Source organism: Corythoichthys intestinalis, chromosome 9, assembly GCF_030265065.1.
Source record: "Corythoichthys intestinalis isolate RoL2023-P3 chromosome 9, ASM3026506v1, whole genome shotgun sequence".
NCBI classification, from domain to species: domain Eukaryota; kingdom Metazoa; phylum Chordata; class Actinopteri; order Syngnathiformes; family Syngnathidae; genus Corythoichthys; species Corythoichthys intestinalis.
Window position 1 is genome coordinate 41,331,347 of NC_080403.1, and position 25,673 is coordinate 41,357,019.

Consider the following 25,673-nt stretch of genomic DNA (forward strand, 5'->3'; position numbering starts at 1 on the left):
AACCGCAGCTGTCCTCGCTGTATTATGGGATATTTACACCACAAGATATTAATTGCTAACACTTTATTTGACAGCGGCATCATAAGACTGTCCTAAGACCAAATGAACCACCATGAAGCTTTGAACCAATTGGCTCCAAACCTTCATTGTTTCAAGAAGCTTCATTTGGCCATCACTGCTCCCTTGGGAGACAGTCAACCTCTGCTGCCACCTCCTGTCAATACTGTTGCTGTCCAACATGCCTCCTAGGATGAATTGCAGCGCTACAGATGTAAGTAACAAATCAAATTTCATGTTCGGTGCGAATTATTTCTTCTGTTACTGTTCTAGTTGTTTCATTAGCTGCTAGTTATGGAATTTGGTACCATTTTATTTGACAGTGGTGCCTTAAGACTGTCATAAGACCATCATAATTATGACATGACTTTGCCATGAGCATTAATAAATGCTTATGACGGATGTCATTTTGTGTGATCTGGCAAATTATTTCCCTTTTGAATGGATGTAAAAGATCCGAGCTGGACATAAATGGAGTTAGTGACATAATTTGCCTGATGAAACTTAATGACATCTGTCGTAAGCATTCATTAATGCCCATGATAATGTCACGTCATAAGAATGACGGACATATGGCAATCTTATGACGCCGCTGTCAAATGAAGTGTGACCTATTTACCCAAATAAATAATATAATAATATAAACCACACTGGATTATAAGACACATGATTCAAAATGAAGGGAAAAAAGTAGTGGCTGACAGTCGGAAAATTACGGTAATTGACTTTAAAGTGCGTATGACACCAAAAAGCATGTTAACTTCATATTTCACGTGGTGTTTTATGCTCCTGAATGAAATGAACCGCTTGGATGTGTGTGGAAGCGATCGTTTTATATATTAATTTTTTTAACCCCACGCCATGAAAATGAGTGATTTCCTGCTTCAGTCTCTGGTTTAGGACGAATGTGAATGTGACTCATCCGGGTCAGCATCACACAATACAGCATTGCTTTATAGCATGCAGATGGACTGTGGATTCAGCTGATTTTGCGGATTAATTTGTTCATTTTTCGCATCACGCCAGCCAAACGGCTGCAGAAAATTGTTGCTGCACCAGGGAGAGGCGTGTGAGCCTTTTTGGGTTTCAAAAGGTTCCCATTCACTGCGGATATTGGCCAAAAGAAGCCCTACTACTGTGGGACCATTGGACTTGCGAGGAAGTGAGAAAACATCGTATTTTGTATTATGTCAAATACTGGGATCATGGCAAACGTTTTAATACGGAGGTGGCTTGCATTTTGTGACTGACATGCTCCCTGTCCACTGAGAATGCCACTCGGCCGACGACCGGCGGCCTGTCGCACACCCGCCTCGGTCCTTCGCCTGCCCGCCGGGAGAGCGCTACACATATTGCCCTCTTCGTGTGCCCGGTGCTCTGTCAAATTTTCAACCCCATCAGAAATTGCAACTTTGTGTTAAAAATGGCCGCGAATACAGCGATTACAAAGTAAACACTACAAACTTTCTTTAAATAATGGATTATTTACTTTATGGACGGACATGTAGAAAAGTTCTCCTCAGACACATCCCGCCATGTTAGCTGCACAACAACTGTACACCGCTCTCTCACTCTTTGTGTCTTCGCTGTGTAGTAAAGCATTATTTTACGCCATTATTTTGTTGACCATGTGCAGCTATGCGCTCCTCCGACGTCGGCCGATTTGTCTGGCGGTACTCTCCAGCTGCTTCCTCGGCGAGCTCTCCTGTCCGCAGTGGGGGAACGAGCTGTAACTTGCTCGCCACCGGGCGGGTTGCTAATCAGCGAAGACAATCGACAACCCCGCCGCTGTGTGACATGATCCGGGCTAGTTTTGTAGGATTTTTCGCTTCGAAAAGTGAAAATAAGACTTTAAGACGTCATTCGGTTAGGGCTGACATGTTGGCTAGCTGTCACGCCTCTTGGTTTTTTTACATTCTTCGAAGCCGGGGCAGGGATGTGACGAAAGCGGTGGCATAAAATATCGTTTGGGAGGTGGGACAGTAAAGTTGAAGACGACAGTTTTGACCATTATGGAGTAAATTTGCCATGTCGTACTGAATAAATTAGGGCTGTCAAACAATTAAAATTTTTAATCGAGTTAATCACAGCATAAAAATTAATTAATCGTAATTAATCGCAATTCAAACCCTCTATAAAATACGCCATATTTTTCTGTAAATTATAGTTGGAATGGAAAGATAAGACACGAGATGGATATATACATTCAACATACTGTACACAAGTACTGTATTTGTTTATTATAACAGTAAATCAACAAGATGGCATTAACATTATTAACATTCTGTTAAAGAAATCCATGGATAGAAAGACTTGTAGTTCTTAAAAGATAAATGTTAGTACAAGTTATAGAAATTTTACATTAAAACCCCTGTTAATGTTATCGTTTTAATAAAATTTGTAAAATTTTCGATTAAAAAATAAACTAGTAGCTCGCCATTGTTGATGTCAATAATTACACAATGCTCATGGTGCTGAAATCCATAAAATCAGTCGCACCCAAGCGCCAGCAGAGGGCGACAAAACACCAAAAAAACATAAGTAACAAGTGGAAATGATGCTGTGCTGTCATTTTAATCTGTTTGAGCGGGCATGTGCGTTAAATGCGTCAAATATTTAAACGTGATTAATTTAAAAAATTAATTACCACCTGTTAACGCGATAATTTTGACAGCACTGGAATAAATGCATTTTTTTATTATTTCATATTCCATTTAGAACAAGACTGTTATTTGTCATGACCATGCCATTTATTTAGCAAATGGGGAAAAATACTTTGATAAAAAGAATATCCTGTAAAAATAGTGGAGTACGTAGAGAGACTGACTCAATGACATTTTGCGGCTCTCTTCGTCGCATTTTCCTCGTTCTGAATAATTCCCCCTCAATGGGCTGAATTCTAAATCAGATGAAACCATGACCCTGCCGACGTCATCCTCGTGTTGGGGACGCTGGAGCCCTAAAATGGTAGGCGTGGCTAAACGGCAGAATAAAAGACTAATTTCTTGTCATCTGCGTAGGTAAAACGCTTGGTGTAAAGAAATCAACTTTGGGAGCAATTATTAGAAAATGGAAGACATACAAGACCACTGATAATCTCCCTCGATCTGGGGCTCCATGCAAGATCTCACCCCGTGTCGTCAAAATGATAACAAGAAAGGTGAGCAAAAATTCCAGAACCACACGGGAGGACCTAGTGAATGACCTACAGAGAGCTGGGACCACAGTAACAAAGGCTACTATCAGTAACACAATGCGCCACCACGGACTCAAATCCTGCACTGCCAGACGTGTCCCCCTGCTGAAGCCAATACACGTCGAGGCCCGTCTGCGGTTCGCTAGAGAGCATTTGGATGATCCAGAAGAGGACTGGGAGAATGTGTTATGGTCAGATGACACCAAAATAGACCTTTTTGGTAGAAACACAGGTTCTCGTATTTGGAGGAGAAAGAATACTGAATTGCATCCGAAGAACACCATACCCACTGTGAAGCATGGGGGTGGAAACATGCTTTGGGGCTTTTTATCTGCAAAGGGACCAGGACGACTGATCAGTGTATAGGAAAGAATGAATGGGGCCATGTATCGAGAGATTTTGAGTGAAAATCTCCTTCCATAAGCAAGGGCATTGAAGATGAGACGTGGCTGGGTCTTTCAGCATGACCATGATCCCAAACACACAGCCAGGGCAACAAAGGAGTGGCTTCGTAAGAAGCATTCCAAGGTCCTGGAGCGGCCTAGCCAGTCTCCAGATCTGAACCCCATAGAAAATCTGTGGAGGAAGTTGAAAGTCCGTGTTGCCCAACGACAGCCCCAAAACATAACTGCTCTAAAGGAGATCTGCATGGAGGAATGGGCCAAAATACCAGCAACAGTGTGTGAGAAGCTTGTGAAGATTTACAGAAAACGTTTGGCCTCCGTTATTGCCAACAAAGGGTACATGAAAAAGTATTGAGATGAACTTTTGGTATTGACCAAATACTTATTTTCCACCATTATTTGCGGATAAATTCTTTAAAAATCAAACAATGTGATTTTTTGGTTTTTTTTTTTTCACATTCTGTCGCTCATGGTTGAGGTTTATCCATGTTGACAATTACAGGCATCTCAAATATTTCAAGTGGGAGAACTTGCACAATTAGTGGTTGACTAAATACTTATTTGCCCCACTGTAGTCGAATCGTCTCAAAATATGATTCTAATTCACATAATAATGATATTTAAGACTTAGTTTTATCCTTTTTTACGCACTTTAATATAACTTGGTTTCTTTGTTCAGCACCACCTGTACTATTTTTTAATAGTACACACTGGTTTGAAAATATGATAAGAGTAGAGTGAAGCCAAAAGAAACTAGTAAAATGAGTTTCAATTCAAGTCATTTTCTCCACAAGAAACTACATAAATATTGATCAAGGTGTCAAATACTTGCTTTTCCAGGCATCACGGTGAAGCTCAACCAGAGCGCGTTAATCATGTTCAGGGGCAAATAATCAAGCGGAAAATGTTCCAGCTTCATACAAGCTGAAGCATCATTGAAAGCTGCAATTGACCTTGAAGAATGAAGGAGTAAATATAGGACAAAGAATCCCTCCGCCTTAAGGTCACTCAGGTTTGCGTCAATTCTTTTACAAAACCGACCCCAAAAACACTAAAAACCGAGTATGAAAGCCAGATGTGTAAAAAGCTTTGCCATGGAGAAGAAAAAAAAAATCAAGTGTTGAAAGTTGAAAAAAGATGGTAAGAGAGCGCATGAGGAACACGAGACGGAGTTCCAAGCATCTGGCTGGCCATGTGTAGGAGTGGAGTGCTATTAATTAGAGGCACATTGGAAAGTGGATTAATAAGAGAAAGAAGGAACTGTGGCGAAACGGCATGGGGCAACAAGAAAGCAGACAGAGTCGTTACAGAAAGCAAACATAAAACTAGAGTAGCAGTTTTATTTCTACTAATAAACTATGAAATAATGTGCGCCTAAGCCGTGGAATGGTTTCTTTCTCTCTAATGAGTAACACCCTCCGCCCCCGCTCTTTGCCTCCGGGGGGAATACACCTTGGGTAGGGCAACAAAAGTAGTGCTGTGTCTCTGGGCCTCAATGCTGCTTTTATGAGCGCAGGCTGGGTCAGGTCAGACTGGGTCACCTGGTCCCGGTCCTGCCGATACACACGCACCAATTGGTGTTGCCTTTTTCCCAGACAATGGGGATTAAAAACAGCTTTGGTGTAAAAAGGATAAATGGGGCTTTCCATCCGAGTGTCTTTTCCAGCAAATTGCTACATAAGTTACCATCAGTTCTGCTTATTTTCACTCGATTTCCACATCTAAACAGTTGAAATGACATAAACTTTTTCAATCACATGTTCCGCTGTTTGTGAGGGAGTCATCTGGATCTAGTTATCCTTTGTAAATGGGACTGGATTTTATAGTTTTTTTCCAAATCAGCTTGCGGTTACAGTTATGAAACACACACGGTCATTACTGAGAGTCACACTGGTAACGCGTCTACACCACGGTTTCAAGTTGAATTCATTAATGCCTAACAAAAGAATCGCCCCAAAACAGAAAAGCATTTCATCAAAGCGGATTTCTGGTTAGAAGACAGAAAAACAAACACATTTAAGTTAGTTACTTTTCATTTGCCTGGCACAAGCTTTCGACCAAATCAGGCTCACATGGCAATTTCGAGTTTACTACCTTGGCCATTTAAACACGCAGACAGGAGGGGTGAACACTTAGGCTGCCAACCCTTTAGCTTCTATGTCAGGGCTCATTAACTAACAGAGTGAAGACTATTATAGGCCTTAGTTAAACTTAAAAGATGCAGTAAATTATTTTAAAAAATATTACTTCAAGGAATCCCCCTTCCGTTGACATGCTGCGATGAATAAATGCAGCAGTAAACATTTAAACACATGGCCAGAAACCCAAGAAGTGAATACCAGCGAATGAATGAACTGCGCACAAACACAACAAATCTGTGTTACAACATCACGTTTTGTAATAAACACTGTTTGATCTTGTTAGTGTGCTTCAAGGCAGCTCCAAAACAACAATATGGGAAGCGTTCACTCTTTTCAACCAAACAAAGTGGGACGGTTCTGTTGCATTTAGCACACAATATTTACTGTCTCCATGGTCAATACTCATGAACTTGACCAGAATAACTTGGCACCCTCCAATTTGGTAACAACCGCAGTCGTATAGTGGAAACAGACAAACGGAACCGAATAGTTCAGTGTGACAACAAATGAGAAAAGAGTAGGGATGTAACGGTACACAAAAATCTCGGTTCGGTACGTACCTCGGTTTTGAGGTCACGGTCCGGTTCATTTTCGGTACAGTAAGAAAACAAAATGCAAAATTTAACTGTGCTAGTTGTTTTATTGCACACCTTTGTGCTTTCAACAGTAGGAACATTAGCCTATACGAAGCTAGAATTCTGCTCAAAAAGTAGCAGGTATTTAAAGATAATCCAACAACAATTTGCCTTTCCGATCCCGGGTATTGGTCAGCTTTCTTTCTGAAAGAAAGAAGAAAAAAGAAGTTCTGTGCTAAAGAGAAAAGCAATCCCAATGACAAAGATTTTATCATGTATTTTACAAATTAAATGCCTTAATGCATAATTTTTTTTTCTTATGAACGGTTTTCAAAAGCTTTATTGGTGGATTTTCTCAAGTTAAAGCGCCACACAGAAATTAATAAATTTAATTGTGTAAGCAGGATCTGTGTATTATTCTCATTATTTAATTACAGGTGTGTTTTCAATTTATTTGATTTAAATGGGCTATTATTTATTTTAGTTCCTATGTGAATATTAGTTCCTACTTGTTTTGTTGTGGTAGAAGGGTTTTGTATTGAACACGGGGTCATGTTGGTTATTATTATAAACACAGGTAAATAACATAGGTCACACTTTTTTTTAATTGTCACCTGTATAAGAGTGTAATTTCAAATGCTGTGAGAAAAAAGCCTTTTTGTTTTTCCTTTTGTACTGAACCCACACTTGTATGTATCGTCACACCCCTAATACTATATATAGATACATTTTCCAATATGCAGGTAAGGCTCTGAATATCCTGCCTTTGCTTTAGTTGTTTTGATTAAAGACATCAAACAAAGCTCATGCATACGTCATTCAAGAAAATTTTAGGCCAAGTGACTATATTTGGTATATTATATTGTAGTATCTACAAGGACAATGCCAACTTGGTGTTGATAATGCATATTCAACAGGAAAACTGTGCATGTTTGTCAATTATTTGTACCCAACTGTACGGCACGAACTGCATGCAAAAAAGAGTTGCCAGAGAGTTTAAGACGACGCTCATGCTAACGGGAACGGGAATGCTATGCTAATGCTCCGAGCCACCTAGCATCCCGTTTGCAACGGCGTCACCACGCATTTCCATCCTCCCCCTCCCGCTCTGCTACCTCCCAGGCAGCTGTAACAAAATCAGACAAAAAGCGGTTAATTCAACCAAATTGTAGTAACGCCGCTAAAGCGCCAATTCATATCCTCAGTAACAGCGTTGCAAAGATGGGAAAAGTAATAATTAGATTATTCACTACTGACAAAAGTAACGCCGTTAGTACGCTGTTGTACTCTAACGCGGTTATTAACACACCGGTTACGCGTACGTTAGTGTTGCCACCCGTACCTTGAAATAAGGAACGATCCGTACTTGGGATTTAAATGTTGCGTTCTGTATTGGACCAATACGCAACTTACATGAATAGATACATTTCTATGCATTTTAGGAGTTTTGGGGATGTCCCTTTTTTTCTGCCTGTACAGCTTTGGGCGCGAGGGGGCCGTCCCGTATTTTTATTTCAGAAAGGTTAATTTTTATTCACTATGTCCCTCAAAAAAGTGATGGTGAAAAGAGGAATAGAAAAGACGAAAAGTTATTTTGTCGATACAAACAAAGCTAAAGACAATAGAAAACTCTGATAAAGGGGTTCATTTGGTTGATCTCCCCAAAGAATATGGCCGTAACACATCAACAATCGGCATGTGGATGTTTCGAGAAGTTCAAAAAGAGTACGGGAGTTCACTCTGTTGTTCAGAATGTTGAAGTAGGTAGCGCCGACCACAAAGCGGCTGAAGAATTTGTGCACAAATTTAAACAAATGGTGATTGGTGAGGGCAAAACGAGATGAGGACCGCAGTTACAGTAAAAGGTAAATGACCATCATTTTTATTGTTTATTTTTTGTTTTATATGCAGTGGGGCAAATAAGTATTTAGTCATCCACTAATTGCGCAAGTTCTCCCACTTGAAAATATTAGAGAGGCCTGTAATTGTCAACATGGGTAAACCTCAACCATGACAGACAGAATGTGTGAAAAAAAACAAACAGAAAATCACATTGTTTGATTTTTAAAGAATTTATTTGCAAATCATGGTGGAAAAGTATTTGGTCTATACCAAAAGTTCATCTCAATACTTTGTTATGTACCCTTTCTTGGCAATAACGGAGGCCAAACATTTTCTGTAACTCTTCACAAGCGTTTCACACACTGTTACTGGTATTTTGGCCCATTCCTCCATGCAGATCTCCTTTAGAGCAGTGATGTTTTGGGGCTGTCGTTGGGCAACACGGACTTTCAACTCCCTCCTCACCCCGTGGCTTCAAAATGATAACAAGAACGGGGTGCAAAAATCCCAGAACCACACGGGGGGACTTAGTGAATGACCTACAGAAAGCTGGGACCACAGTAACAAAGGCTACTATCAGTAACACAATGCGCCACCAGGGACTCAAACCCTGCACTGCCAGACATGCCCCCTGCTGAAGAAAGTACACGTCCAGGCCCATCTGCGGTTCGCTAGAGAGCATTTGGATGATCCAGAAGAGGACGGGGAGAATGTGTTATGGTCAGATGAAACCAAAACAGAACTTTTTGGTAGAAACACAGGTTCTCTTGTTTGGAGGAAAAAGAATACTGAATTGCACCATACCCACTGTGAAGCATGGGGGTGGAAACATCATGCTTTGGGGCTGTTTTTCTGCAAAGGGACCAGGACAACTGATCTGTGTAAAGGAAAGAATGAATGGGGCCATGTATCGAGAGATTTTGAGTGAAAATCTCCTTTCATCAGCAAGGGCATTGAAGATGAGACGTGGCTGGGTCTTTCAGCATGACAATGATCCCAAACACACAGCCAGGGCAACAAAGGAGTGGCTTCGTAAGAAGCATTTCAAGGTCCTGGAGTGGCCTAGCCAGTCTCCAGGTCTCAACCCCATAGAAAGTCTGCGGAGGGAGTTGAAAGTCCGTGTTGCCCAACAACAGCCCCAAAACATCACCGCTCAAGAGGAGATCTGCATGGAGGAATGGGCCAAAATACAAGCAACAGTGTGTTTTTGAAAAGCTTGTGAAGAGTTACAGAAAACGTTTGGCCTCCGTTATTGCCAACAAAGGGTACGTAACAAAGTAATGAGATGAACTTTTGGTATTGACCAAATACTTATTTTCCACCATGATTTGCAAATAAATTCTTTAAAAATCAAACAATGTGATTTTCTGTTTTTTTTTTCCACATTCCGTCTCTCATGGTTAAGGTTTAACCATGTTGACAATTACAGGCCTCTCTAATATTTTCAAGTGGGAGAGCTTGCACAATTAGTGGTTGAATAAATACTTATTTGCCCCACTGTATAAAGGACATCTTTCATATTGTTTATTGTGTAATAAACTAATTGTAACATGTATTTATTACATGTTTTGATGCAATTTCATGCTTTATAAAAGATTTGCGTCTGAATTTGGGGGGCTTGGAATTTACATAGAAAACGCGTCTCTACTTACAGAATTTTCAGATTAAAAAACTACTTCCAGAACCAATTAATTTCATAAGTAGAGGTACCACTGTACTGCTTTTGTCATTTTCTTTATCTTTCAACATTAAAATTATTGTTAAATATATTAATTTGTTACATACGTATATTTGTTTGATGAATGTGTGTGCGTGCTGAGCACTTTATTGGAGCCCAATAATACAATTATGCTCCGACAAAATAGGACTGAGCTCGTTAAGCACAACCAGAATTCATAGATTTAAAAAAATGGAAAAAAAAAAAAAAAAAAAAAGAAGAATTTTAAGTGCGGCAGATATTTACAAAAAAAAATAAAATAAAAATACAGTAGTTGAGTGTTTCTGAACCTTTGATTTCTTTTGCTTCCTTATAAAAGCATGTATATCTTGTATATAAACATTATGAAAAGCATAACATCCTAATCACATTAGTGTCATAAGTAAAACTAACTGAGGGTTGATCGACGTCAAGATAGACAAGCCATAACCACGTTATCTGAGCAATTTGTATGATTTGTTACTTTCCCTTTATGGCTGTTTAGTAATTAAATGCAAAAATGTCATTCCCTGCACAACGCAATATGTACATAACCACTTTCATCAACTACGAAACCGTAAACATCCAAATTAGCCATACAGTAGTTGCTAGTTCATTTGCATTGTTCTGATTTCGTTTAGGTTTTTTTGTTTGTTGTTGTTGTTTTTGTTGTTGTTGCTTTTCTCTAGCAAAATGCTGCAACTTCTCAGTCACACACATTTAAACAACCATATTCATTCCATTCAGCAAAGCACGATGTCAAACAATGACAATAAACCACTTTCATGTGACCCTAGTTGAAGTCGCGAAATTGCGTACGTGGCGGAACACAGACGTGACGCTCGGAAACGATTGGACGGCCTCCAGTGGTGACGAACTAGAGCTATGGGGGGAAATTCTCTGCTTTGCATTGTACAATGGTGGCCTTTATTTGATCATGTGGTTGATTAGTACTTAGTGTTAGCATATCTAATGTATTACACAGTGATGTGCTTCTGTCCTTAAAAGTTGCTACATCCCAATGTGTGGGAGACTTTTTGAAGTTGCACCCTTATGAAAAATGCATTGGGCTCAACACCTCCATACTTGTTTTTCTAGACCTATAAATTCTGTTCATCTTCCTAATTGAACATGTTTAATGGCAGAGAGCTCCATGCTTATTCTCAATGAACCGGTCTTTTCTTTACCTGACTATTTTGAACTTTGCTGTTAATTTTTAATATAATAATTTCAATACTTGCATAACAATGCATTTCGCAGTATGTACCGCAGTGTTTTTTTCGTTGACGATGACGATAACGAAAGTATTTCGTCAACGTACACTTTTTTCATGACGATGACACGACGATAACGACCTAAAAACATGTTTTCGACACTAAAACATCACGAGATGAGTGCCAGTTTTCGTCTGACGAGACGAGAACGACACGAAAATGCACAATAGTTTACGTTACATGTTCACAACGTGTGACATTTTTATATGTAGTTAATCTGCATCGTAGCAGTGTCTTGTTGTGTCACTCTCCTCCCCGACTCACCAGTGTGTCTTTTCCGGTCTCCATGCAGGCTTGCACACACGGTAAGATTTGTTTTGTCAGCCAGAGAGAAAATGCAATGTTGCTTTAGCCTTTAAGGTCTGTGCTGAGTGATCAGCACACACTAAATGTAATTCGTAGCGTTAGCATAGCATTTGCGTTAGCATTAGGCTAATGCTAATGGCAAGTGTCCTCTTAAACTCTCTGACAACGTTTTTTACATACAGTTCGTGGTGTCGAGGGGGGTGTAATTAATTAAAAATAATGTACTGTTTTCCTGGTGAGTATGTATTATCACCCAAGTTGGTGTTGTCCTTGTAGACGCTACAATATGTGCTCGTCTGTCAATGTTCATTCAAAATAGTTGGAAACCTTTTTTCATTTCTATATTTTTAGGGTAAATTTAAAAATTTACAGACGAAAATATTTTTAGTAAAAGTCAACTAAAACTAGACAAAATTAGTCGAGTTTTTGTCAACAAAAACTAGATGAAAACAAACACATTTTGAGATGACTAAGATATTATAATAAGTATTATCATCCAAAAGAAAATTAAAAGGGCTGCCAAAAACAACACTCACTGATGTACCCTATTTAACTTGACTCAACTAAATGACATTATGTAAGGCAGCACTTGCTCAATCCAAGACCACTTTTTCACACTCAAAAAGACAATTGTTTAAATAACGTTTCAGCAAAGGAAAAGACAACAAGCTGCAAAAATATAGTGTTGACTGCATCCCCAATATCGCAATAGACACACAAATGCCCCTTTCTCACTGAACGGTAACCACACAGCTCACTGAGGCTGCACATGCAATTGACTTGTTATCCTTCGACTAAAGCAACTACTACAGATGTGATTCTGCTCACCCTTAGGTTGAGCATTCATTTTCAGTAGATTGGACTAATGTAACATATTACATTACTAGGGCTGTCAAACGATTAAAAATTTTTAATTGAGTTAATCACAGCTTGAAAATTAATTAATCGTAATTAATCGCAATTCGAACCATCTCTAAAATATGCCATATTTTTCTGTAAATTATTGTTGGAAACAAAAGATAAAGACACAACATACTGTACACAAGTACTGTATTTGTCTATTATAACAATAAATCCACAAGATGGCATTAACATAAACATTCTTTCTGTTAAAGGGATCCACGGATGGAAAGACTTGAGTTCTTAAAAGATAAATGTGAGCACAAGTTATAGTAATTTTATATAAAAACCCCTCTTTATGTTTTAATTTTAATAAAATTTGTAAAATTTTCAATCAAAAAAAAAACTAATAGCTCGCCGTTGTTGACGTCGCCAAGCGGTGACGTTACAGCCGTTCTTCTTCTGTCTTGAACTACGTAAGGTAGTGATTGAAATACACTACAAGGTGTCAATGGCGAGTTTTAAATTACTGAGAAAGCAAATCAATGAGTGTGTTTTGTCCCTCGACTGACGCTGTTGCTCCCTGTTTTTTTTTTTGTTTGTTTTTTTAGACTGGGTCTATTGTGATTCACGTTCATTTGAGCGCTGGCTTCACAACGTAAGAGACCTCTGATAGTTTTTATATTGAGACTAAATATTGCCATCCAGTGTATTTGTTGAGCTAAACGAAATGTTTGAATAGAGGTTGACCAAAGTCTGAGTAAGTTTTATGTGTACTTTGCACAGCTATTTTGATTGGGAATGCCAGTTCTCTTTTCATTTTTTTTTTAACTGTGTGAGAATAGGGCCTCATTAATACAGATTGAAGCGCTTTTCGTTTTGTGAACACTTTTTTTGAGAGATAGGAATATTATTTTTGTTGTGCTTTCACTAATTGATACTTATGTTTGTTGTGAAGGAGTTGCCGAAGCTTATGCCAATAAACCGCTTGTGCAGTCCCTGTTTTTTCACTTCTTTTATCAACACCATCGTCGTTTTGGGGCTTTTTGAAGAAACTTCGGACACTCAGTTGCCTTGACATTTTTCAGAGGAAGGCCAACGACGTCATGCATCAAGAGAGACAATAGCTAATTAATATGCTCACTCGCCACCCTGTGGTCTGGGGTGTGAATTGCAACCGGTCAAAATGACGGATGGACTTCAGTTTTTTCCGTCACCGTTTTAAAAAATCGGTCAACGACGGAAAATATTCGGTTAACGCGACCCCTGTATGCACGTATTAGAATCACTGATGACCCATAAAATCAATGGTGTTGGCTATGTTTTCAGGATAAAGTTATTAAAACTTTCCATTGCGTGTGAATAATTGTAGTATGAACAGCAACATTTATAATCCAGCAGCTCTGCAGGGAACAGGCTATCTAGGCAAGCAGAGTGGAGTGACATCACATTGGTTTTTTTCACCGCTGATTTTGTTTTGTTTTGTTGGGAACGAAAGGGACTCCCCAACAGACTTAGCATGAGTGGCCTGAGCACTCCTATCTATTGTGGTCGCATTATGCATCTAAAAAATAAATAATCCTGCAGAATGAAATTAATCACAGCAGTTTGGTGTGATGTTGTTTTAGCCGCATGGCTATTTCGAACAATGTTCTTCATTTTGAATTTATTTGACTGCGTTAGATCTGTTAATATAATTTTTTATTGGCATGCTAAGTCGGACTAGCTTAGCCACTCCGCTGCCCTGAAACCAACAAATAACTGACAAACTTCACGGAATTTGATGAAATCAACTCCGCCAACTAATTAAACCTCCGCTAAATCGAAGATTAAGTTTAATGTCCAAAATTTTTAACTTCCCTTTGAACCTTTTTAGTGGCACTTTTTGGACTTTTTCATTTACTTTTTAGTTTGGACCCAAGCAACCTGACCCGACCCCGGATTAAGCGGTAGATGATTGATGGATGGATGGATGGATGGATGGATGGATGGATGGAATAGGATGAGAATAAGTCATATTACTACGTCGGGCTAATGTAGCTATATAAGCAGCTACGTACTTTACGTAGCGCGTTGCTGCCTCCATTAAAATCCATTTACCTTAATTTATAACAAACATTTATTGATCTACTCTGCAGTAAGCACCAGCCAACAGCTGTTATGCGTTCAAACTTCATCTACACCCAGTGAACGTGTGTTCTCCACTGCAGTAGACACTATCTGTCCAGAACGCTTGCGCTTACTTCCTTAGAAGGCAGATATGTTCATTTTCCTCAACAAAAACTGATTCTGATTTTATACTGTACCCGCTGCTGATCTGGACTGGGTTTAACAAGTTGTTTGTTTGTTTGTTTGTTTGCTTGTTTGATATTCTGCACCAGGTTAGCCCCTTAGTGGCAGCTCAATAACATGTAAAAACGCCTGCAGAATAAGACACTCTAAAACATAGGCAAAAGAATATGTGTAAATGTTTTTTCTCTGTGAGCTTTTGAAAAAGAAACATCTTTGTGAAACTGCACTCCTGCAGAAAGAAACCATCATATTTAAGTTCAAAGACTGATATTTATATTAGTGCTGTCAAATTTATCGCGTTAACGGGTGGAAATGAATTTTTTAAAATGAATCACATTAAAATATTTGACGCATTTAACGCATGCGCGGAATGACCCGCGCATGCATTGCCTCAAACAGATTACAATGATGCCGTTTTATGCACATTGAGAGCTAAGAGGCAGAGAAAGGCGAGTGGACACAGGCGTTCATTGGACCGCGCCGTTTATTGGCATAAGCTCCGGCAACTCCTTCACAACAAACGTAAGTATCATTTAGTGAAAGCACAAAAAAATAATATTCCTATCTCTCAAAAAATAACGTTCACAAAAAGAAAAGCGCTCAATGCAAAGAGAGCTGGCATTCCAAATCAAAATAGCTATGCAAAATACACATAAAACTTACTCAGACTTTGGTCAAACTCTATTCAAACATTTCTTTTAGCTCAACAAATACACTGGATGGCAATATTTCGTCACAATACACAAACTATCAGAGGTCTCGTACGTTGTGAAGCCAGCACTCAAATGACCGTGGATGGACCAGTAAACAGGGAACTACGGCGTCAGTGGAGGGACAAAACACACTCATTAGCTTGATCTCTAAGTAATTTAAAACTTGCCATTGACACCTTGTGGTGTATTTCAATCACTACCTTACGTAGTTAAAAAAAACTGTGGAAATACAGCAGGGAGCCCATGTCACATCACTGCTCGGAGACGTCAACAATGGCAAGCGACTAGTTTATTTTTTGATAGAAAATTTTACAAATTTTATTAAAACGAAAATATTAAGAGGGGTTTTTAATATAAAATTAACTATAACTACTACTATACTAACATTTATCTTTTAAGAACTACATGTCTTTCTATTCGTGGATCCCTTTAACAGAAAGAATGTTAATAATGTTAATGCCATCATGTGGATTTATTGTTATAATAAACAAACACTGTACTTATGTACAGTATGTTGAATGTATATATCCGTCTTGTGCCTTATCTTTCCATTCCGACAATAATTTACAGAAAAATATGGCATATTTTAGAGATGGTTTGAATTGCAATTAATTACGATTAATTAATTTTTAACCTGTGATTAACTCGAATAAAAATTTTAATCGTTTGACAGCCCTAATTTAAATTAAATAAATTAAATTTAATGGCTCTTTTATATATTAAAAAGAGCCATGTGAGCAATTCATAGCAAAGTTAATTGAAAGTTCATGTAGTTTAAAAAATAAAAAGTTCGAAAATGATTATTAACGATGCAATTTTTTTTGACGCTGCTTATTAAAAGATTTGGAATCGAGAATCGTTTGGAACCGGAATCGAAGCATGGAATCAGAACAGGAACAGTTCAAATTCAAACGATGCCCAACCGTAGTTAATGGGTCCTTTTTCAACGGATGCATTTTCCCCTAAACTGTACGAATCTCCAGTGTAAATATGAGTAGCGTGTTCATATTATAATTAATTGATGATTTCAAGGCTTTGGCATGTCAATATTGGCAAACTATGCTGTTGCTACACTTCATTTGGTTTAACATTTGCTGTTACCCTGGCAAGGACTTTGATAAATGAGCTCCACATTTTTTTAAACAAATAAATCAAGCACTCTCCAGAAAAACATGAACTATTTGGAACTTGGAATTACACGGTTTAAATTTGGTGTTAGCAGAGGTGTAATGGCGATGATGTGGATGAGCATGATGTTTTATAAAAACACACAATGTTGTCATTGTGTAGAGTCAAGCCTTAGGGCTGCTCAAGGTCCGTGTAGGTCCAGGGGTCAGCTTCTTTGGCTTCAGGCCTTACACCCGGGCCATGGGTCAGTCCTAATTGAGGCATTTGGTAGCCAGCTTTTCATTTAGTATTTAAGTGAAAAGTGAGTCTAAAGTCCCCTGAACCCCCACACACGCTCACACTCACCCACAGTCTGTGGCTCCAGATAGTAGAGGTGTGTTTAAAAGGACCTGTGGCCAGTGCTGAGCACAGAACATCCTCAGGCCGCAATTCAGCGCACATTGTGAGCTCCTTTTGACGTACTGGTGCACATAAAAAAGCCACAATTGAAGTGACTTACAAATCTCTGAAGCCAATTAGACATGCATAGCTCTCACAATATCTGGCTAAATAATTCGATGGATAATGTGTAAGGGTGTAACGGTACATGTATTTGTATTGAACTGTTTCGGTACGTGGTGCTCGGTTCGGAACGGAGGCGTACAGAACAACTTTCTGACGTAATGTAACCCTTACTTTTCGAGGCTGTGAGTCGATCAGGTTACAGTTTCTATGTGTAGATTATATTTACTCCGTCTTCTCTACTATAATGAAGACCAACATTATAACTCAGAAACATCAACGCCGCGACAACGTGGTCACCGCGAGAACGCAGTGAAACGCGGGCGTTAAAATCAATCAGCCAATGCACACCAGTCGCAGTGCGGCCGCGTGTTAGACGCGTCCCAGAAGCGGCTCAACACTACGAACGCGAAAAGAACGGCAGAGTTTATTATTTGACGCGAGACGCGACCCTCCTGCGTCAATACTACTACTGGTAGGTAGGATAGGGCAGACTGGAAGTCACTTGTGTAAAAATACGGTGGAGCCGGTCGATTTTCAAACTAATATGCAATCGTAACCCACTTTTTGAGTCCATCAGATCTCTTGAGTGGTAGATCATGGCACAGTTGACTTGTCTTTGTTGATTTACTGCTGTCCTCTCTGCTATAATAATAACCAACACGACCCCTTGTTCAGTACAAAACCCTCCTACCACAACAAAACAAGTAGGAACTAATATTCACATAGGATCTAAAGTTATACAACATAAAATATACTATATAAATGAATACTATATCACATTTGTAAAATATAAACACATAATAAAATAAATAATAGCCCATTTAAATAAAATAAATTAAAATGAGCTAAAACACCTGTAATTAAATAATAAGAATGAGAGATGTGGGGAAGAAATGTAGTAGTTGATCTTTTTCTTAACACCCTATGGTATTTCCCAACGCAGAGAAGATATATCAATTGGTACCACGACGCACAGTCATGGTTGCACTTCCCATCATGCATTTGGGCAGAAGTTAAATGGCTACAGTATCATTTACTGAAAGCTCAACAAATACACTAGATGGCAATATTTAATCACAATATACAAAGTCACATTTTTCCTTTAAGAATTACAAGTCTTTCTATCGGTGGATCCCTCTCACAGAAAGAATGTTAATCATGTAAATGCCATCTTGAGGATTTATTGTCATAATAAACAAATACAGTACTTATGTTCTGTATGTTGAATGTATATATTCGTCTGAGTTTTATTCATTTTTTTCTTAATGCATTGCCAAAATATATATGATCGGGAAAAATTATCGGGAATGATTGGAATTGAATCGGGAGCAAAAAAAAAAAAGCAATCGCAATCGGATCGGGAAATATCGGGATCGGCAAATACTCAAACTAAAACGATCGGGATCGGATCGGGAGCAAAAAAACATGAACGGAACAACCCTAATAGGAATAATACACAGATCTTGCTTACACAATGCATTAATTTCTGTGTGGCGCTGTAAAATCCACCAATAAAGCATTTGAAAACAGTTCATATGAAAAAAAAAAAATGATTCATTGAGGCATTTCATTTGTAAAATACATGTTAAAATCTTTGTCACTGGGATTGCTTTCCTCTTTAGCACAGGACTTTTTTCTTCTTTCTTTCACAAAGAAAGCTGACCAATACGCGGGGTCTGAAAGGCAAATTGCTGTTGGATTATCTTCAAATACCCGCTACTTTTTGAGCAGAATTCTAGCTTTGTATAGGCTAATGTTCCTATTGTTGAAAGCACAAAGGTGTGTAATAAACAACTAGCACATTTATATTTTGCATTTTGTTTTTTTACTGTACCGAAAATGAACCGAACTGTATCCTCAAAACCGAGGTACGTACCGAACCGAGATTTTTGTGTACCGTTACACCCCTAATAATGTGTAATACCGTGGGAAGCGAGAAAACGTTTGATGGGTAGAGAATGCAAAGTTTCAAATTTTGGCTCATTGTACAATAACAAACAAGACGACAAGTACTGGCAAATAACTTGACATTTGTGGGGACTAGATTTGAGAAAAAAGACTAAAAAGGCCTGCGGGATAGTCATTCTTAAAAATTGGAGACAACAAAGATTGCAGCAAGGTTAAAAAAAAAATCCAGCGCTAATCAATTCAAACACATACTAATAATATTATGCGCGGAGTTTCCATGCGTAGGGATTTAACTAACAACAGATGCATACAAGTTTATTTTATAGGGGTCTCATTTGAGTTACTCATATGGAGCAGTTTACGGTTCAGTCAACATTTGCAGATGTCTACGGTTACAGAAAATAAATTGGAAATGAAAAAGACCAAATGAGCAGATGAGAAAAAAAAGTATAAGGGACCTCAACTGGCGGACTTATGTTTAAGTCCAAACAGCCAATTAAATATCCGTTCAGAACCACTTTTCCCTTAGAATGTGTTCAAGGCAGGCATGGTGAGGCAAGTCTAGGGGATATGAGTCAGTCTTCAACATGCCCTGAATGTTTACGCATAACTGTTTATGGCCCCGCTATCGACTTGATGAACACTGACATGACGATGAACCGATATGACGTAAATAATAAAGCAGCACGGCAGGATCGTTCAACAGTATAGTGTCAGGGTGCCGACCTAGATAGCTTGGATCTAATTGGGAGAAGGCGCTTGGCATGGTACTCATTATTCACACAGTATTTATAGACACACATTTATTATACGCGGTATATCTGGCATTTTGTAAAGTTTTTATATAGGATAAGACATGGAATGTGTACATACACAGCTGTACTAGACCTCCTTGGCCATTTGTTATTGTGAGGAGGTGATCCATCAAGTTTGACGGGCAGTCTGACGGCACATAGCCTGCAGCCAACTTTGTCTGCTGCTGGACAATCTCACCTGAACTACTTGACTGGTGACTGACCACATATCAAATCAAATTACAATTTATTGTCATTCTCTAAAAGTTTGAAAATAACCCCCCCACACACACATTTTAGCATAAAGTTGAACTCTCAGCATCGGTGAATCATCAGAGAGGCCAGTCGTGTGTATCCATCAATGGAGCAAACCGGGACACGCCGCTTTTACACGCCATGTAAAAGTTGATCTGCTCACACGGAGTGGCCCTTGAGTGCATGTGAGTCCTGATTTGCTTTTATTCTCTTCCTTAAATTTTTCATTCTCATTGCCCTGGTCTCAATTAAAGCTGTCCTCAGGAAACTGAATCTCACACTCACGCTGTCCAAACAAACAAAGACACATTTCACTCGTGCTCTGACATGTCTGTCTGTCTTTTCTTACGCACTGCCGATACGTGCTCAAGTTTGAAAGAAAAATTCAGATAAAGCAAAAGAAAGGGGAAAAAAAAGACTACAAGTCAAACTTACCAGATGTCTGTTGAGATGTCTGCCTTTTTTTCTTTGTTTTTGTACTTTACAAGACTAGCTATAACTCAGAAGAGAAATGAGAAGAGCTTGAAGTCAAAGTTGTAAAGTTTCTCACTGCGACGACTGACTTTAGCCTGTTGCATTCCGCCTCCCTCTCCTTTTCCCTTCCCTCTCTCTCCCTCTCACGCTTGAAGTCATAGTGCGCTTTGATTCACAAACCCTGCCTCTGTCACGTGAGCTAAAACCTCAAATATACAGTGCATTTTTTTTGCCAGCCACAGAATGCCCCTAGGTAGGGAGAATGGGGTCCACAAGGCTTAGGTTTCATTGTGCTGCCCACCCCCTTCCTTTTTTGTAGCCCTCTTTTTCTTTGTCCCGTAGCACGTTTTACTTTTCACATCTACGCTATATCATCAGCCAATGCTGTTTTATTACATTTTTACTCCAGTCTGTTTGTTTCTGTCCAAATATACTGTAGTCAACAGCTGACACACGGTCCCACTGATGAAAGAGTTATTAGCACACAAAACACAAGAGAAACCGGGCTAAACACCTTTGAGGGTATCAATATCAGCTCATGGACCATTGCAACATGTTTACAAGGCGGCCATCGAGAGAGACACACAGGGCTCAACTTGAGACATCAATTAATGATAGGCAGATACGATCTGTACTAGTCTGCATATATTTGCCCTCATACAGTGCTTAATTTGTAAATCATAAGCTGCCAGAATGAACATATGACAGCGCAGGGATGACGAGACGGGCACAGTCCCCGGAACATATGCAGAAAATGGTGCTGAAAACAACACGCAAATGCCCACTTGCCATGCTGTGGGACTTACAAGCCTCAATTTCAGATATTATCTATGGTATAAATGTAATGACAACAATTTACAATTATTTAGGCTATACTCTGCACAGCATGGGCAATCGCTCACATGACCACAGGTGGGATTACAGTAACGTACAGTCCAACTTGTAAAACATCCCCAAAAAAAATTTTTTTTAAATCAAGAGATTACAATAAATTTCACAAACCCATTCTTTTGCGAGTTCCATCCCCCCGTCTTCTCTGGCCCCAAAGTTCCCACCACTTTACAAATTATGCCGCCCAAACCCGAATTTCCCATTAGGGTATTGGCCTATAGCTGGCCCCCACTCCGGGTGGCGCGAAAACCTGACCAGTTGCTGCCACGGTAGCAGCCTCCTGCCCCTGCTTGGCTGGCAGTCCGTGAACCTGGCTAGCTGCTGCTGCGCTCGTCTCTTGCTGCACCCGGTCCTGCCAGTTAGCATGATCGCTGCAGCTGCCCTAATCGCCGGTTGTTGCTTTTCTGACTCGTTTTGAACCATCTTCCGTCTTTTTGAAAAAGACAGTAAATGCAACTGTCTTTTTGGCATGTTGAAATACCGTTTGATCCTGGCTGCTTGCTCCCCAGACGGCGCAAGTTTTTTTTTTTTTTTTTTTTTTTTTATGCCAGGGGCGTGATTTGTTGGTCCAGCTTTTCAGTGCATCAACAAATCTCTGACTCCTACAAATGACGTTAAATTTTTATAAACGACATGCAATTCTTTATGGAGGACAGGGAGTGCAAAAATTCAATAAATAAATACACAATTAAATAAATAATTAAAAGTGTCATTAAAATGCTTTTATTTCAATATTTATTTATTTATTTCAATATTTATTTCAATTTTTATTTATTTATTTCAATTTATATTTATTTATTTCAATTTTTATTCATTTATTTCGATTTATATTTATTTATTTCAATTTTTAATTATTTATTTCAATTTATATTTATTTATTTCGATTCATATTTATTTATTTCAATTTTTATTTATTTATTTCAAAATTTATTTCGATTTTTATTTATTTCAATTTTTATTCTTTTATTTCAGCTTTTATTTATTTATTTCAATTTTTATTTATTTAATTCATTTTATATTTATTTATTTCAAAATGTATTTCAATCTTTATTTTATTTCAATTTTTATTCATTTATTTCAATTTTTATTTATTTATTTCAATTTTCATTTATTTATTTCATCATTTATTTATTTATTTCAACATTTATATATTTCACTTTTTATTTATTTCATTCTTGCACTCTTGTTCCCCGTGTGGCCGCATGAAATAATTTTATCTGTCATTGGCTAATAAAACTCGGTGGGCGGGCGTGAACTAGGCGGGGTTTGAGTTGATCGAGTAATAAGCGATTGCTTCGTCCTATTTCTTCCCAACATGGCGGCATTATCTGAGATTTTGCATGAGCTCTCTTGGGACATGTTAGATTTCTCAGAACAAATTGAAGCAGGACATTTGGACCCTGAGTACGTGTCCTACAAAACAGAGTAATTAATTAACGTTATTGGCATCATCTCGGCTCTGTCAGATCAAGATGTTGATCAATGAGTTTTCGATAGTTTAGAACTGCGATCAAGCCAGCTTCCACTCGTAAAAACAAAGTCAAACCAGCCGCCCCTCATTTGGATTATTGTTTGCATTATGTGCATTACGGTAATGCAATGCGCTGGCTTCAGAATGCAATGACGTGGCATCAGAGCGCAAGTCCCTTTATTAAATATATGGGGAAAAAAACGGTGACCTATTCGATAACGGGTCCACTTTAGAGAGACACTGGAGAACCCCTAGACCCAAACTAAATCATTATCATGTAAAAATGAAGTCAGATTTCAGAGTAAAACTACTTAGAAAACTGCTAGTTATTTTTGTCATTTAGCCTTATTTCAAAACTTGATAAAAAATAAAATAAATAAAATCTGGTAAATATCCAAGGACCGTTCCACTTCTGAGTTATACTAGAGTTTCCCGTATGCAGACATCAGCCCGTTTAAAGGTGCTGGCCCGCGCGATGTAGAAGCCACAGACTGGACTCCACCATGGGCTGCTGTTGGAGTTCTCCTCAGAGTGTCCTCGATTAAATTTGCTGCTTCTCTGAGCAGCTCTGGGCACATTTTTGACATATGTATGTTTTGCTTGGACAACACGCGAAATGCGTCAAAGCCTACTACCGCTACACTGACCACGCTAGCGACGCTACTAATCTTCGTCGTTTTTGTGATTTTGAGGGAGCAATTATTTTTCAGATTATACGGATCTACACTGCCACCTTATGTATCGGGTGTACATAAAAATTAGCCAATGCCTCAGGCGTCAATCTATTATCTGAGATCGACTAGTTAAGACTTGCTTTGCTGAGCAACCAATCAGACGTTAGAAACTTTGACGAGCAAACGTGACAGATAAAATTATTTCATGGTTGCACCTCCAGAGGAACAGGAGTGCAAGAATGAAATAAATAAAAAGTGAAATAAATAAAAGTTGAAATAAATAAATGAATGATGAATTTTTGCACTCCTGGTCCTCCATAATTCTTGGGATTTGTTCTGTAAATGAATTCATGCATGTTATTATTTTATTTTATACTGTAATGTCCGTAACTATGTGTAATAGTCTGATATAATGTTTTCCGAGGCACCCTGAAGTGCACGCATCGTTACTGTTGTTTTGGTCACGTTATGCGGGAGTGAGATAGAGCGGCACAGCCTGCTGAGAGCCACAAGTTCGTGCTGTTAGCTCCATGTGTTAATAAAAGAAAGTTCTCAGCACATTGTGTGTTCGATACCTTTATCAACAAAAAAAGCACAAAACAGGTCCTTTAAGAGACGCTGGGACTGGAGAGCTGTGAGTAGTAGGAAGCGAGGGGGAGACGGGTGAGAATCAGAAGTTTGCGGTCGAATGTGGCGGCAGTTCGCTGTTCTTTTGTTTATTGTTTTCTTATTGTTGCCACAATAAAGTGGAGAAAGCCATCAACAACTCCTCTCCTTCTTTCCCCCCATTCGGGGCTATTACAATCCTTTTTGAAAAAATGTTTTTATATTACTATTATTTTCTATACACGAGAGGTGCCGGATCTGCCCAAATAAGTCCCGGAACACAGGGAAACACAAATTCAAGAGGTGCCGGATCTTGTTCCGGCAAGATCCAGCACAAATTAACTCTTGCCCTCATACCTTAAGTTAATAAGAAAACGGATACACAGTGGTACCTCAACATACGAACGCATCGACATATGCAAGACAGCTGCGCGTTGGATTTTCTTGTGAGAGAATTTATCATGGGTCTCAGGAAGGTTAGTGCAGGTGTAGTAGTGGTGAAAAAAGGAAGAAGGTGACGCTTACCATTAAAACGAAGAAAGAAATCGTAGAAAAATATGAGCATGGTGTGCGTTTTGAGTGAACCGGAATCTGGAATCTCATGCATCCTCCTCTATCTCCACACCCGCAGCTTCCTCCGGCCTCTGTTCGCCAGTCTCTATAGACAAGTTTCCAAGGTACTTCGGCTTTATTTCTGCATTTCTGCTCGCGACTTCCGTTTTACACTTTCTCTCCCCAAAACAACTGTAGAGCTGGAGTGGCATCACTCCCTCAAAAAAGACAGTTTGGAAATACCGCATCCATCTGCCATCATCACAACATGGGAGGACATTTTTTGATGGCAGATGTGGACCCAAGCCCGTGCCACCACAAAGACCGGGTGTTTATGCAGCCCTGCTGCCGCTGTGTTATGGAAGGTATGTCCTTCCTATCCCTGCATTTTCATGTGTCCGGTTCTCCAAAAATACTAAAGCTAAAGTCTTGAAACGACTTGTTGTCTTTGATATTGTTATTCCAATGATGATTGTAATCATAATGATGATTGTAATTATAATGGTGTTTAATATTATTTACTAAAACTACTGTGCTGCAATGGCTGCAACACATGCAGCTTGTTGCTAATCAGTACATGTAGGATGGCACAATTATGTAAACGCATAAATGCAAGTGTTGCAAGTTTTTTGTTATTTGTTTACAGGTGGAAAATGCTGTTATTTCTTAAAACAGTGTTGTTGTGGCAGCCCTTTTCACTTTCGTTTTGGTCTAAGTCTTTTGGACGACAATACTTATTAGTCTTAGTCATATTCTCGTCATTTCAAAATTCGTTTGTCTTTGTTTAGTTTTCGTTGACGAAAATTCAACTAATTTTGCCTAGTTTTAGTCGGCATTTACTGAAAATGTTTTTGTCTCTAAAATTCAAAAGTGTTAGTCAAAAAAATCCCAACAATTTCCAGTGACAGATGAGCACATGTTGTAGCATCCATAAGGACAACGCCAACTTCCTGGTGATAATACTCTCTAAGAAGCAAAACAGTACATTACTTTCAACTAATTATACCCACCTGGACGCCACGTACTGTGTGTAAAAAAAGGTTTAGAGTTTAGGAGGATGCTCGCCGTTATCACTAGCCT

General features: G+C 38.9%; 1 protein-coding gene and 1 long non-coding RNA gene across 9 annotated transcripts in view; one reads left to right on the top strand and one right to left on the bottom strand.

The window, feature by feature from the left end:
- Positions 1-25,673, bottom strand: part of LOC130921680 (retinoic acid receptor gamma-A-like) — a 95,732-nt gene that overhangs the window by 62,888 nt on the left and 7,171 nt on the right. The window contains exon 1 of one of the 8 annotated variants that reach the window (XM_057845865.1): positions 20,361-22,034. The exons of 5 other annotated variants lie outside the window; for them this stretch is intronic. The gene's annotated coding sequence lies outside the window, so the exon portion shown is untranslated. Of the gene's footprint in view, positions 1-6,358; positions 6,493-11,449; positions 11,598-20,360; positions 22,035-25,673 lie in introns of those variants that run through there. 2 more of the 8 variants (XM_057845871.1, XM_057845872.1) reach the window with 2 other exon arrangements.
- On the top strand, positions 82-24,868 carry LOC130921684 (uncharacterized). The gene is made up of 3 exons (XR_009064389.1): positions 82-271; positions 24,673-24,718; positions 24,792-24,868. It is a non-coding gene; the product is annotated as an uncharacterized LOC130921684 (long non-coding RNA).